The following is a 17,288-nucleotide window of genomic DNA, read 5'->3' as shown; positions in this document are numbered from 1 at the left end:
TTGTACCCCCACTTTTCCAATTGATGTCAGAGCAGGAAAACACATTTAAGACCTCATAAGTCTGTGTTTGTAGCAATCTGACTCTATGGACAGAAGTGTTATCTTTATAAATGCACCACCAGATCCAGGGATTTCTGAATTCTCTTCCATGACTGATTTGATTAAATATGTAAAAGAAGTTCTATTCTAAACCTCCTCCAAGTTTAAAATCCCTTGAAGTGTTTTCAGGGCTTGAAAAGAAACTGGAAAGCTTATCTCTTGATGTTGAGTTATACCTCTAGAAAGAAAAAGAATCTCTTGATAAGCTAAATGTAGTAATGATGAATAATATTCATGTTGAGGTTGACATTGATCTACTAATCAGCGAGAGCAATGCTCCTCCTCTGTGTAATCCAACTAGTTGTAGCAAACTAAACGGTTTACAAGAAGAGTTTAAGTCTAAGTCTTCCGACTGTACTACCTCTAATCATGAATTAATTCATTGGTCAATTCCTGATACATCTTACCAAGATAATAGTATTGTCCCTTCTTATGAAGAAATTAGGATATCTCTTTTTATCAAAAGAGTTTCCCTATGCGATATTGAAAATTATCTGCACAAACTGTTTCTTATAAGGTGTAAAATAAGAAATCAGAAACACAATTTTTCTTGTGCTCTCTGGAAGTTCTTTGAAAAACTTACAAAAACATTTCCTTGGGTTTATGTCAATACTATAATATGTAAGAGTATTTGGAAAGAAACTCTTTCTTGATGCCATGGTGAGCAAGATATTGTTCACCTCAACACAACTTGATTGTGTTGGTAGTGCATCCTCACCAAAGAATTCCCTGCTATGTATACGGTAAGGGAAACGCAAGAATTGGGGCGCACATATTATGTTCGTTAAGGCTATAAAATTCAATTAGATTATTCTAAAAAGGTCACGAAAATTCTTTTGCAAACTCGTATGCAGACTTGCCTGTAGACGTCGATTTTCGGTAAACTTGTTTTGGCCGTAAATTCTTCGTCCGAACTCGGATTGACCTCATTATTTTTGCATTCTCTTTATATTTGAATTATCTTCAAAATGGATATGATAATACTTGAATTTGGATGAGATAAGATTGGTCTTTGTCCTGTCTCTTTTTTTGAGTGTTTTGCTCCGTTTCGTCGCACTTGTTCTACTTCTTTCGGACTTGGGCACTTGGATTCTTGAAGTACTACTCTACTAAGCTAATTTGTAGCATTTACAAGAATGTTTTTGGTGAATCACAAAGAAGCAAGTTCAAGAATGGGCAGTAGTACACATTGCTATGGGATTCTTGAATGTGCACAATCATTTTATGTGAACTATGGTGCATGGTCGTGAATGACTTTGTATGCTCTTCTTTGCTAAGAAAATATTTTTATACGCCTGTGGTAGCTATTCTTGGTGTAAATCCGTGCAAAAAAGATTGATTCTACCCTCTAAGTACAAATCATCTTGTATGTGCATTACGAGTTGGTCTTAATGTCTAGGAAACTTCTTATGAGAATTTTACTCTTGTGTTTTTAAGAAGAATAACTAGAGTTTGGAATAGACATTATTGTGATTACACATGGCTATGTCTAACGATTTTCATCTTCAATGTTTTTAGATTTATTTGTTTGAATTCTAAAGTTTGTTTGGAAGATGATTACGCAGTATTAATCTTTATGGTTTTATATATTGCAATTTGTTATGGCATATGTGTGTTTGTGTTCGTGAACTGTGATTGTCCCATACATGGTAAAAAGTTAAGTCTTTCGTATGTCGATATGCAAGTATTGATAAAAGATTGAATGAACTTGTGACAAACAAAAGTTAAGCCTTTTATGTCATTATGCAAATATTGATGGAAGAAAGGATGAGCTTTTTTTTTACAAAGATTAAGTCTATTGTATGTCATTGTGCAAATAGTGATGAAAGATAGAATGAATCTTTGTTTATTCTGCAATATTGATCTTCCCTGATCCATATTTTTATGTATATATTGTGTGGCTCCGTAAGTTCTCTTGTGTTGAGCATTTCCGATTAAATGAATCATGGGTTTTCTTGTGGTTAATTTAATTGAGTATTTTGGATACAAAATCATATTCTTATGTGATTTTTTTGTTGTCCAAAGAAATCCTTCTTTTCTTGTGAAAGTAAGGTCGCTCTTGTTGTTCTTTCGGGAATGGCATTTTATGGGGGAGAATTCTTAATTGAACTTGTGCTTAATTGTCAAATCTTTGTGGGGAGTGCGGCTGTGGAATATTATAGGGGTTATCTTGTATCTTTATAAACTCCTTGATGAATGCATTTAGTTTCGGCTATACGATTTCATCTAAAAAGTTGATATGTGCTTTCTTTTGGTCATGAAATGTCTCTATGGAAATTTCATTAGGATCCCACTAGTTTTCGTACCTTTGCCAATTTTATTTACAAAAATGGGGAGAATTAATGTGTAGTTCACACTACAAATATATATGGTTTTCGGATCATTATGTAAGGGGGACTGGTTTCCATGTGAGATGGAGTATTGACTAAGGGGGAGTGATACATATCACCATAGTATTGTTGTCAAAGTTGTGATACAATTGAACTTTGATGTTGTGTAATAATACTATGACACTGTGTAACAATGATTGAGAGCTTTTGTTTTCTCATTGTTATGGCTACGTATTTTCAACAACGATGATGCTGAACTTACAACCTTTTGAATCATTGGAGTACTTGGAAGTGACGAAGATTTCGAGTAATGTTGAAGAACCAAGGATATCATGCATGTGGAAGAGAAGCTACAAAGTTTATTTATTTTGTATTCCATATGCATTGATAGTTTTTTCACTAAAATTGACAAAGGGGGAGAGTATTAGAGCAATGCTCGGTCGAACTCGCAAGCGTTGCTATCTCAAGATTGTTTGTCAAGTTTAGTTTCCAAAACTATAAGTCTTGATTTCTAGTCTACTTATAACTAAGTTTCGGACTAGGATAGAAAGTGTAGTTGAGCTCTAGACTCCATGGCATTCATCATACAAAGACGAAGAACTACTCAAGGAACTGGTGGAACTTCATCGACAAAAAGGTATGCGGAGACTTGAACTTATCTATCACTCAAAAGTCTACTTTATCTCCTATGTTGAGACAAAAGTCGTATTGCTATATAGACTATGATTATACACATGTACTATTTCTAGCTGAGTTTATCTCGCTTATCTATTTCTCGAAATATGTGTTGGTAAGATTTCGCTTTGTCCAAGTTCATCTTTACTAGTGACGAAAGTCATATTAGTTTCAATCACTTGAAAATCGCTTTGACGAAAAATAGTTTGTGAACAACAACTATATAACATTCTCTAAGAATGTTTCAATGATTGAAATTAGAGTTTAGAATTCATAACCATAGTTGGATATAAAAATTGTGAGACAACTCATACGTGTGTAAGTCCAAAATCCTTGAACCAAAGTATGCATACTTTGCTGCTCAGGATAACCGGAAATAAAGTCTTGGTACATGTACGCGTACTGTCGGAAGTTCACATCCCGTGAATTTCTGCTGGAGTTTGTGAACTGAAAACAAACTTAATCCGGGTACTTAAGTATGCGCACAGGTATGCATACTTGAGTGGGTTATTTTCTAAAAAAGGTTTATTCGTGAACTTAAACTTATATAAACTAAGGAATGCATATTTGCAAACCGTGGCTGTAAAGTTCATGAATCGATTCGAGTGAATCAAAATCATTTTTGCTTCGATTATGTCTTGTATACTTTTATGAGATCTAAGCAATTGAACAACTCTCTAACTAGTTCTTTTGAGTCATTGAACTAGTTATGGTGAAGATGAATATGGTTAATATGAAAGTGCTCATATGGCTAACCATTTGGTTAACTACTGTTGAACCAACTAAGTGTACACGTTTAGGTACAGTTACACAAACTTAAATGAACGTGCATTTCATTTGTGTATAACAAGCTAAGTTTGATCTAACGGTTGAAAGATATTAGCTTGAATCTAATCAGGTTTTCATCTAACGGTGAATAATGAATGCTTTGTTACCAAGGAAACTTAGATTGCAAACCCTGATTTGGAAGACTATATAAAGGATAACTCTAACAACTGGGAAACCTAATCCCCACACCTCTTGTGTGATACTAGTTGTATAAGCTAGAGTCGATTCTACTTTAACCTTAGGTTTCTGCCGAGACCCTGTAGGTTAACGACTTGAAGACTTCATTGGGATTGTGAAGCCAGGCCCAACTATTTTCTCTGTAGTTGCGTGATCTGATCTTGCTGTTTCTATCGTATTTGAGTACAATCGTAAGATTCGCTTGAGATTAATTTCTCACGGTAGGCAAGATATAAAAGTAGTCACAAACACCTTCGTCTCATCGTTTGTGATTCCACAATATCTTGTTTCGCTAGTTGATTAAGATTATTGTGAGGTGATTGATAATTTTAGGTTGTTCTTCGGGAATATAAGTCCGGGTTATCAATTGGTTCTTGTTCACCTTGATTTATCAAAAGACGGAACAAAACTTGTAGGTATTTCTGTGGAAGACAAATTTATCTATTCCTGTAGACTTTTCTGTGTGATACAGATTTGTTTATTAAAGTCGTCGACTTTGTGTCATATCAACTCTTAGTTGTGGGTGAGTTCATCTAAGGGAATCAAGTGCGTAGTATCCTGCTGGGATCAGAGACGTAAGGAGCGCAACTGTACCTTGGATCAGTGTGAGATTGATTGGGGTTCAACTACAGTCCAGACCGAAGTTAGTTTGTAGTAGGCTAGTGTCTGTAGCGGCTTAATACAGTGTGTGTTCAATCTGGACTAGGTCCCGGGGTTTTTCTGCATTTGCGGTTTCCTCGTTAACAAAACTTATGGTGTTTGTGTTATTTCTTTTTCGCATTATATTTTGTTATATAATTGAAATATCACAGGTTGTGCGTTGAATCAATCAATTGGGAAATCCGACCTTTTGTTGTTGATTGAAATTGATTGATCCTTGAACATCGGTCTTTGGTACCGTTCAAGTTAATCTCTCTTGTATTCAATTAGAGATTTCTATTTGCTTGAGTAAGTATTGAATCGATAAATTGAGATATAACTCCTTGATATACTTTTTTATTAAGATTGAGTATGACTGTCTAGTTGATTCTCTTAAAAGTATATTGGGATTAGTCCATACATATTGCTAAGCGAATTACTTGGTGAGGTTGTTGTACCCCCACTTTTTCACATACTATTAAGATTATTGTGAGGTTATTGATATTACTAGGTTGTTCTTCGGGAATATAAGTTCGGTGTATCAATTGGTTCATGTTCACCTTGATTTATTAAAAGATGGAAGAAAACCCTTAGGTATTTCTATGGGAGACAGATTTATCTATTCAATAGACTTTTCTGTGTGGGACAAATTGGTTTATCAAGTCTTTGACTTTGGGTCGTAGCAACTCTTAGTTGTGGGTGAGATCAGCTAAGGGAATCAAGGGTGCAGAGTCCTGTTTGGATTCAGAGCCGTAAGGAACGCGATTGTACCTTGATCAATGTGAGATTGGTTATGGTTCAACTACATTCCAGTCCGAAATTAACTTGGAGTAGGCTAGTGTCTGTAGCGGATTAATACAGTGTGGTGTTCAAATCTGGACTAGGTCCCGGGTTTTTTTTGCATTTGCGGTTTCCTCGTTAACAAAACTTTTGGTGTCTGTGATATTTCTTTTCCGCATTATATTTGTTTATATAAATGAAATATCACAGGTTGTGCGTAAGTTCAATCAATTGTGAATCCAACCTTTGGTTGTTGATTAAATTGATTGACACTTGAACATTGGTCTTTGGTACCGATCAAGTTGTTTCATATAATAATCAAGCTCGCGGATTTCTATTGGTTTGATTTGATGATTACATTGTGAAACAAAGATATAACTCTTAAATATATTTCTTAATTGAGATCGCTTTATTAGTTGGTGCTCTTGGAATTATATTGGAGTTAGTCCATACAGATTGCCAAATGAAATTTTGAGTGAGGTTGTTAGACCCCCCGCTTTTTCACAACTAATTCTATACCCCGTGTTAATGCTCCGAGAGAAAGGGCACCACCTACTTTCCCGCATTTGTTCCAACCGTATCGTAATACAACTAAATCTATTTTTTTTATTATCTGTTTATTGCCTCGTTTGGATTTCCTTTTTTTTTAATTAAAAGTGTTAGAGCATTGCTCGATCGAACTCACAAGTTTTGTTATCTCAAGCTTCCTATCAATATTAGATGAACAAAACTATATCTTGATTTCTAGTCTACTATAGTCAAGTCTCATACTAGGTATAGAAGTTGGTACTTGAGTATCAGACATTACTGAACAACCCCTGAAGACTGAAGATCAACGAAGACGTTTGGAGAACTTTATTAACAAAAGAGGTATGTAAAGACTAAACCATTATATTTACTCACATGCATTACCATTTTATCTTTATGAGACTATGACGTATGATTTTTAATAGATTTAATATTGTAAAGAAGAAATTTTGAGTCAACATTGTCTTGCTAAATATCCCGAAATATGATTTAAGCAATGGATGATCATTGGTTCTTGGTATTCTTAGTTCAAAATAATTTATTTTTCAAGAACTATTTTTGTGTAATATTAATCATTTGAAAATTTCCTAAACTATGATATTTCATATCCATGATAAACATGAATGTTTCAATAACATCAAAAGAGAGTGTATCAGTAGTACTGAAATTTGGACTCAGGGTAGGTTGGAAAACCATCACGCAAACCATGGATATTTGAAGTTCCAGAATATGTGTAGGTTCACAAACCCAGTCCGCTAGTAGAGTTATGAATAGAACAGTTCACAAACCCAATTCACGACATGTGGTGATCTGAATTTGTGAAATAGCCAATGGTTCAGGAACCCAATTCACAAACCGTAGACATCTAAGTTCGGGAATGGTTCATGTAATCGATTCACAAACTGTAGCGCCCCGAATTCACGAACTGGATAACGGTTCACAAACCATTTTACAAACAGTCCTAGTACGTATAAGCAGATGCTCAAAGACTATTTTCATGAATATGTAGCATTTTCTAAGACCTCTATGATCACTAGCTAAAACACCTTGAAAAACATAATATTTCTAAGACATTTATCATTCAAGTCTTAAAGTTTTTAAAAGAACATAATATTACTTACGATTTTGAGAAGCATATTTTCTAAGAAGTATCATTGTACACGGTTCCAGAACCCGGACCATGGTGTATATTATTTTATGTGATTTCAAGACAAGTTTCTCACATACTTACTTGAACCCTAACTATAGTTTCATTTATACACATAAAGTGTTTGCTTGATTCTTAGTTATCTTAACTTGAATTCTAAGCAACCCTCAGTCTTGAAATTCAATAAATAGAGAGACTTATTCAACTGGGAAACTAAATACATGACACTTACGTGTCCTACTTGGTTGATATAGTTGTCCTCTATTGACCTAGGTTTCCTCTAAGAAACATAATTAGGTCTACGACTGAAAGATTTCACTTAAGGATTTGTGAAGCCAGGTCCGACTATCTTTACCTTGATAGTTCGTGTATCTTAATTAATTTATTTTTATTGAGGATTTAGTAATCTCTTTCAGGAAACGAGACAGACAAAAATCGTAAAGTTCTCTTCGTCTCAGACTTTATAATTTCTCAATATAAATATCTGAAAAATATTCTTAAATGATTTGTTCAAGATTGTTCTTGAACGGTGGTTAAGAATCCAGGTTTCTCAGCTAACTGAATGTAAGTTTTCCGAATTTGTGAGGTTTGCAAGATTTGTTATTGCAAACATATTTCCAAGCCTTGATCTATTCGATCTAAAGGGAAATCAAATAGGCTTATCTTTTAAAGGAAGACTGGTATCAAATGTCTTCACTTAGGATGAATCAACTCTTAGGTTGTAAAGGACGCTAGCAAGGGGAATCAATTACATAACGCCTTGCAAGGTTCAATAGACGTATAGAACATGACAGCAACCTTGGAGGTGAATTTGGTCTTAACTACATTCCAACCCGAAGTCTGGTAGTAGGCTAGTATCTGTAGCGACATAATAAAGGTCGTTGTTCAAATCTAGACGAGGTCCTTGGGTTTTTCTCCAGTTTCGATTTCCTCGTTAACAAAACTTCTGGTGTCTTGTGTGTTTTCCTCTTTCGCATTATATTGTTTATCTTTATAATAGGAATAACACAAGTAATACATATTAAATTCTAGTAGATAAGTCCATATTAATTGTGATCGATTACTAAACCCGTTCTTATAGAATTCTTATCTTGAAAGATAGATAACAAGTTTCATATTTAGCAATATTCTGATTTTATTATTTGGATACGACTAGATTGATCTTGGATATTGATTTTTGAGATCGTCCAAGTACTCTTATAAATCCGATTCACAGACTCCTGAGTCCATACTTTTTGAATGAGAAAGATAGATATATAAACTATACATACATATTGTCAAGGATCATTAAGTTGGTTTACTTGCAATTATATTAGGTTTTATCCAAACAGGTTCCCGAACAAAAAATTTGGTAGTGTACTTGGTGCCCTCTCCACTTCAATTTGTATGAGAACATGCAAGAACCTTAAGACCTAACTAGTCGGTTTTTTTAAGAGGTCTAAACCTGTTATCAATGACTCAAAGTATGGTTTTTCATTTACCAAGAAAAGTCTCACTCTACGTACTACCCAGAATAAAGAACCCCCATGGTAAGGAGATTTATCTTCTGAAATTCAACCTTATTGGGTGCCCGACAAAGCATATCACCAAGCACTCTTAAAAGACAAATGGACAATAAGTTCATCAACTCTTATGACACCTATGGTTAAAATTGTATGTGCAATTGTTATCTCGTGTTATGGTGAATACCCATCTATTCATTCTTCTCTACTAGACAGAATTAGTCTTCTTAATAAACTTCTTTAATCGAAAGAATGAAGTTATGTTTTACTCAACAAAATATTAGAGGAGAGTAATGAAATTGAGCAACTTGTACGAATAAAACTTAACAACTAAAGAGAACATCTCATTCAGGCCCTTTCAAGAGTTGAATCGATGGAAAAAGATACATATATTTGTACTAAAATCCGATTGTGGTCATGTAAAAGACTCTTACCCACACTCCTCTAAATTTGTAGAAGATGTAAATCTTCAGAAATCTCCAACTTATAGATATTTTAGAGTCACTAGCATGCTTCAAAATATGTTTACATAGAGAGTCTGACTGAAATAACTGAACTTGGAAAAACTAGAGAACACAATCTAATATGTTTTCTGTGTGAGACAGATTTGTTTATCAAGTCTTCGACTTTGGGTCGAAGCAACTCTTGGTTGTGGGTGAGATCAGCTAAGGAAATCAAGTGCGTAGTATCCTGCTGGGATTAGATACGTAAGGAACACAACTGTACCTTGAATCAGTGTGAGATTGATTAGGGTTCAACTACAGTCCAGTCTGAAGTTCATTGGCAGTAGGCTAGTGTCTGTAACGGCTTAATAGAGTGTGGTGTTCAAAACGGACTAGGTCCCGGGGTTTTTCTGCATTTGCGGTTTTCCTCGTTAACAAAATTCTAGTGTTTGTGTTATTTATTTTTCGCATTATATTTTGTTATATAATTGAAATATCACAGGTTGTGCATTAAGATCAATCAATTAGAATATCCAACATTTGGTTGTTGATTTAAATTGATTGACACTTGAGCATTGGTCTTTAGTACCGTTCAAGTTACTCCTCTTATATTCAATCAGGCTCGCAGATTTTTATTTGCTGATTGCAGATTGAATTAAGAGTTAGAGATATTAAACTCTTTGATATACTTTTCTCTAGATTGAGTCTGACTGTCTAGTTGATTCTCTAGAAAGTATATTGGAGTAAGTCCTCTCAGATTTCCAAATGTTGGGTGTGGTTGTTAGACCCCCACATTTTCAATTGGTATCAGATCAGACAAACACATTAAAGACCTCATAAGTCTGTGTTTGTAGCGATCTGATATGGACACAAGTGTTATCTCTATAAACGTACCACCAGTCCTCGATGACTCAAATTACTTGTGGTGTAAAATTGCTATGCGTGCCTTTCTTCAAGCGCGTGATTTTCAATCATGGGTTTATGTAGTTAATGGGTATGATGCTCTCGTCGTGGCAGTAAGAAATGCAACCATTCAAAGGGATATTGGTGCATATGATGCTGCTGAGATACTTGCTGCAAAGCAAAACTCCTACTGTTTGAATGCCATAATACATGCCATTACCCAGATCTTCAGCACCATGTGACTACATGCACTCGGTCTAAAGATGGTTGGGATATTTAGAAACCATATTCGAAGGGAATACCTGTGAGAAGGAAGCTAGGCTTTAAAACCTAAATTCCGACTGGGAAAACCTTCTTATGGAAGATGAAGATTCAATTGATGAGTTTAATCACAAAGTGTCTGAAATTGTTAATGCATCCTTTGGATTGGGTAAGACTATTCCTGAAAAGGACATTGTGATGAAAATTCTCAGGTCGCTGCCATCTAGATACGATTCTAAGAAGCATGCCATCGTTGAGGGAAATAACCTTGATACACTTTCCAGAAATACACTTGTTGGAAATCTTAAGATTTTCGATCTTGAACTCTGTCAAAGAGAAAAATGTCACTTGTTAAGCAATCATGTAGCTACATCTGATAAAAGGTCTCGACGTCCTAAATTGATTGATACAAAGGATGAGGATTGCTTTAATTCAACTCTTTTACCGTTCATACAACATCTTAAGAAAACTCTTAGACAAAATAAAAGAAAGTCTCAAAAGAAAACCCATTCAGTCAGAAAAAGGGATAGAAAAGTTCAGAAAAACCATGATCATGAAGCTTGTTCTAAGTGCTATAGAATTATCCATGATACTTCCAAAAGCTCTGATGAGAAGGTAAGTGAGTTAACTAAAGCATGGATGGCTACTCTTGACTATTTTCCTGAGGACGATATCTGTGAAAGTTCTCTTAACCTCTTTGGTGATAATCGTACTTGTCCCCCTAACAGTCCTGATTATTCCATGATGCAAAATCCTACTTCGCAAGCAGTGTTTCAACTGGAAAAGGAAATCTTGATTAAAAGGATTGAAGATCTGGAATATCAACCGTTTAATTTAAGATAGGAAGTTGTTATCACTCATATTTGTGATACTAATAAGAAACATCGAACTTTTTCGATTAATTCTGTTAAGCATTATCAGCAAATTACTCCTGATTCTATGTCATTGTCTAATCACTCCGAAAAGGATGATGTGGAGAACTACAAAGACTTACCAAATAGTTTGGTCTCCGTGTGTGAAAATCAGGATCATCTTGTATGCACTTGTTGATGGTGGTTTTTAATTCAGGGTCAAAATTGTAAAATCCTGTATTTAATGCGATGTCATCCTGCAGAGGAATAAAAGCCATTTGGAAGTGATGAGTGCATAAAACTTTTCACTTACATATGTGTCGAGCAATTCAACATATTTATGAAGTTTATTCAGAATGGTGCGTGAAGCAATAACCCCTCATATTCTGTAAACTTTAACCTATTGCATTATTCGCTAATGCATCGACCTGCCTAGTGTTTTCCTATGCTATGTTCTCAGCTGAACTCTCAATATAGGTATGACATGACGATTAACGTTCACTCGCAGCGGAGTAGCACAAATCGCCGGAAGTGTCGGTCCTGCATGAAAACATTCACATATGCTACATTACCCTCTGATAAAGAGCTCAACGTGTTCACACACCTTTTAGTTAAAAGTTAGCACGATCGAACGCGTTTAAATTCCTTAAAGGAAATCTAAATTTTCCATATCAGTCTTAAGAACGGCCACACGATTTGGCCACACAATTTAATAGGCCTAACCTACTCTAACGTAACTAGGCGATCGTCATGATAAACACCGACGGGCCCACTAGCATCCCTGCCGGTCAAAGTTACATTAGATTTTCCGCTACCTCCTTGAACGTTCACCAAAACATGGGTGATCGCGCTATCTAAAAATAGCTCAAACGAGCTAAGACCGGCAAAAACGGTCTTAAAACCCATCGCATTCTTCCAACTTAGCCGGCCTAGTTGGACGGCTTAGATCGTATTTTGAACGATCAAATAAGCACTGGCGTATTCACCGGCGACCCAGCTACACCCATGGTTGATCGACTTGCTCACGGCAATCCAAGAGCGTATAGAATCGTTCACCCAAAGTAGGGTGAACGCGCTGCTTTGAAACCCTAATTGGTGTTTGCGGCGGTATGTTACTGCCGCAAATCAATCATGACCGCCCGTCTTCGCCAGCTAAGTTTAATGGCTTAGATATAATTTTAGATGACCCAAAAGATGTCAGCGCGCACACTAGTGGCTTGTCTTTTCTTGTGGCCGATCGGCCTACTTGAACTAGCGCGCAACGCTTCAAATCGTTTAGCCAAAATAGGGTTGGCCGCACGGCCTCAAACCCTAAATTACATCAACGACAATATGTAACTGCCGCAAATCATCTCGTCCATCCAACTTTGCTAGCCTAGTTGGATGAAGATTTATTTTCAGAAAACCAACAGGGTAGCGTTATGATCACCGGCCACCCGTCTTTCACAGGGAGCGATCGACCAAGCAATAGCTCATCCCTAGAGCTACCAAATGATCACCCAAAGGTGGTCAGTCATGCTACCTTTTAAAGATGCTCAATCCGCGATTGATTCAATCGAGCTCTAAAACAATGATGTTTCTTGCACATCGATTATTTTCAGCTGCTTGTTTAAAAGCGATGCTTCATACACATTGATTATAACCGATGTTTTATAAATATTGGTTTCACAAATAATTTATTATTTGACCTAAAAGCACTGTGTGCTGCTTTCAGCGGCGAGTCTCACGACTCGACCCACTAACTCGAGACATCAAACGTGTCACAAACTGGGGGATGCTCACTGGGGTATTGGTCTGGCGGTTTACAGCGTGTGGCATGAAACGTGCCCATTACGAGAACGTGTCAGGGAAGAACGAGTGGTTAACAACAATGAGATAGTGGGTGAAGGCGTGACCAGTTTCCCATCATAGTGAAAACGTGGTGATCACCACTTTTTACACGACTCCACTTCTCCACTGCCTAATCACCTCCTCTTCCTACGAGATCAGGGTGTGCTCGAACATGACTTGCATAAATAGGATTTCAACTTATTTCGACAGAGGACAGAAGTGTTATCAACACAAGTAGCCAAAACCATTTTCTGATACAAGTCATAAAACATCCACACCTTCATAATTCAACATTCTGATCTCAAACACCTTCTTCGCTTCCCTCCCTAAGATCAACCCTTATCCTTCACCTTGTGACCGAATTGAATCTGGAACGACCATTTCTTGGTTTAGGCCAGAGTCTTACAGATTTATCTCTCGAATCTAAAAGTACTCCCGTGCAGTGCATTTGTTTAGGGTTTGAATTCGTTTCTCATCAACACAACCAAATTTACCAAAAACAGCAGAATCAATTTTTACCCCAAAACAACACTAAAGATCAAGAATATTTCTCCTTTGTTAAACCTTGTTTTCAGAAGATGAAAAGGAAATCTCTCATGAAATCTTCATTCGTATCAAAAAGGATTTCCAAAGCTATTCATAGTTTGCGAAAATCAATAAACAAGGTATTCGGAACTGTGCTAACAAGGGAAAAGAATGATGTGAGTAACTCTTCTTTCCTAAAGGAAAAAAAGAAACAAGGAAAAAAAAATATGTCATCCCCTCGTAAGAAGCCACCCAGTCCTTTTTGGGATTTGAAGAATCACAATCTGTAATTTTGTTTTAAGATGATTCTTGTCCTTCCCTCTTGGACAAAAGTCATAATCTACAAGAGGGTTGAGATAATTCTGTTAGATCCCTAGTATGTTTCTGTTTCTTTTTGCTGCTCTTCAATTGTTAGTCAAGAACTGTTTGTATAGTGAACGGTTTTTCCTGTAAAGACTTTTTCTTGGGGACAACCAAATTTTGTTAGGGTTTTGGTCAAAGGTCTTTTTTGGAATTTCATCCCCTATCTTTATTCCTTCTTAAGATGAAGCCTTCTCCTTGATGTGAGCACTTCATTTTTTTATCATGTCTTCATCAAGTCTTTTAAGCAAAGAAAGTGATATTTGGACTAGTCTCTTTCCTTCTAAGAAGGTTCGGTTTGATTCTTCTGATAATGAGATGTGCTCTAACAAGCATGATTCCTCTCCTGATATGAATCCCTCCGTCTCTCGTTTTGATAAGCTCTCTTTAAACATGAATCTCGTCTTGGAAAAAGTACGTGCTCTAAAGAGTGAACATGAATCCTCTTCTAAAAGACTTGAAGAAATTGATAATCTTGAATCCAGGATTGATCTGATCGAAGACGAGCTTGATGAATATAGGGAATATGAGAAGGGTATTCAAAGTAAGTGAAATGCTTCATAGGGTCTTATGACAATTTATTTCTTGTATTTTTAGAAGGATTACTAGGGTTTGGAATAGCCATTATTGTGAGTACACATAGCTATTTCCAACGTTTTCATCTTCAATGTTTTCAAATTTATTTATTTAAATTCTAAGTTTTTGGAAGATGATTTGTTGCAATTTCAATCTTTATGATTTTATATATTGCAAATTGTTATGGGATATGTTGTTTACCTCCGTGAACCTGTGACTGTCCCATACTTGTTCAAAATTTATCTCTATTATGTCGGTATGAAAGTATTGATAAAAGATATAACGAACTTTTGACAAACAAAAGTTAAAGCTTTTTATGTCATTATGCAAATTTTGATGGAAGAAAGGATAAAACTTTTGTTTACAAGGATTAAGTATATTATATGTCATTGTGCAAATAGTGATGAAAAATAGGATGAATCCTTGTTTATTCCGCAATATTGTTCGATCTCTGATCCACATTTTTGTGCATATACTGTGTTGCTCCGTAAGTTCTCTTATGTTGAGCATGACCAATTAAATTAATCATTTTTTTGTGGTTGATTCAATTGAGATTTTTGGATTCAAATCCATATTTCATGTGATTTGGTTATATCCAAAGAAATCCTTCTTTTCTTGTAAAAGCAAGGTCGCCTTTGTTGTTCTTTCGGGAATGACATTTTATGGGGGAGAGTTCTTTTTGAACTTGTGATTAATTGCCAAATCTTTGTGGGGAGTGCGGCTGTGGAATATTATAAGGTTTATCTTGTATCTTTATAAACTCCTTGATGAATGCATTTAGTTTCGGCTTTATGATTGTATCTAAATAAGTTGGTATGTTATTCTCTTTTGGTCATGAAGTATCTCTATGAAAATTTCATGAGGATCCCACTAGTTTTCATACCTTTGCCAATTTATATTGACAAAAAGGGGGAGAATTAATGTGTAGTTTCATACTACAAACACATATGGTTACGGATCATTATATAAGGGGGAGTGGTTTTCATGTCGAAATGAAGTATTAATACATATCACCTAGTATTGTTGTCAAAGTTGTGATACAATTGAACTTTGATGTTGTGTGATAATACTATGACACTTTGTAACAATGATCGAGAGCACTTGTTTTCTCATTGTTATCGCTACTGATCTTCAAAAACTATGATGCTGAGTTGAACACGTTTAGGATCATGGAGTACTTGGAAGTGACGAAGATTTCGAATCGTGTTGAAGACGCCGAGGAGATCAATCATTTGGATGAGAAGCTACAAAGTTTTATTTATTTTGTAATCCATATGTATTGATAGTTTTGTCACTAAAATTGACAAAGGGGGAGATTATTAGAGCACTACAAAAGGTATCTCAAGCATGTTTATTGTCAATGTGATTAAAACTATAAGTCTTGGTTTCTAGCCTATTTATAGATGTCTCGGACTAGGACATAAATTGTGTAGTTGAGCTTAGACTTCACGGCGTTCATCATTTGAAGACGAAGAACTACTAAGGGGAGCTTGTGGAACTTCATCGACAAAAGGTATGTGGAGACTGAAACTCCTCTATCACTTGGAAAGTCTATTTCTACTCTATCTCCTAGATTGAGACATAAGTCGTATTACGACATAGTTTTCTATATACACATTTGAGATTTCGAGCTGAGTTTATCTCGCTTACATATTTCTCGAAATATGTGTTGGCAAGCTTTCACTTCGACCAAGTTCATCTTATATCGTGTGAAAATTTCCGAGTAACATCTTACATGGTTTGTGTGATACAATCATTTTGTGTAGTTTTGGAATGTTTCGTTAATGATTATTTCAATAACTTGAAAATTTTTTTGATGTTAATAGTGTGTGAAACGTCTATTGTCATCCTCTAAGAAAGTTTTAATGATTGAAATAAAGAGTTTATAATTATGTAACCATGTTTTGATATAAACATAGTGTGTTATCACGTTTGTGTATAAGTCCAAAACCGGGAACCTGAAGTATGTGTACCCGTACGCGTACTGGCGGTTGTTGGATGTCTGGGCAAGTATGCGTACCCCTATGCATACTGGCGGAAGTCGCACGTCCGTGAATTCCTGCTGGAGTTTGGAATGTAAATTGGTATGCACACCCGTACGCGTACTGGTGATAGACGCATTTATGTGTCTAATTTGTCCTCAATGTTCCGTATTGTTAGTACTCGATTTCGTACTTATTATGGTGTTTTGTGTGTTTGTAGGTATTTTTTTAGAAATAAATATTGTTGGAAAATTCGGCTCGAAAAGTTGTTCAGAGCACCCCCGGAGGACAATTTCTACACGGACCCCCACTTTTGCTAAGGGTCACACACGGCTATATGTGGCCCAATTTTGTCGACATCACCCATCTTCTTCTCCGTTTGAATTATTTTTGGCGGGAGAAATATTTGTCACCTGCGTAATTTCTGAATCGAGTTTGGGAAGATTTTGTGGGGATTCTTTCATGGATTTGGACCTGTATGGGCCTGTTAAGACAAAACAAGGATGTTAACACGGTTGGTTTGAAGTCAGAACGAAGTTTACTCGGTGTTTCAATTAAACAGGGGAGTACGTGAGCAGCTGAGGTATTCACGGGATTTCAGCGTGTTTTAGACGTGTCTTGCTCGTGTTTGGTCGCTGCAGAAACGTGAAGGAGTTAAGTAAGGAAGATTGAGCATTGATTGACAGCGTCAGAAGGCGGGAAAGGAAAGAAAACATTTGGAGATTATCTTTCTTTACTGCCGAGTTTTGGAAAAGATTTTCCGGAGTAATGAGGGGATATTCTTGGTCCCGTTGAGTATATAAAGAGTGTTTGGGTGTCAGAGAAGGGATATAGAGAGATTGGGAGAGTTGC

This window comes from Papaver somniferum, chromosome 7, assembly GCF_003573695.1.
Source record: "Papaver somniferum cultivar HN1 chromosome 7, ASM357369v1, whole genome shotgun sequence".
In the NCBI taxonomy this organism is placed as follows: Eukaryota; Viridiplantae; Streptophyta; class Magnoliopsida; order Ranunculales; family Papaveraceae; genus Papaver; species Papaver somniferum.
Note: the sequence above shows the minus strand (reverse complement) of the source record.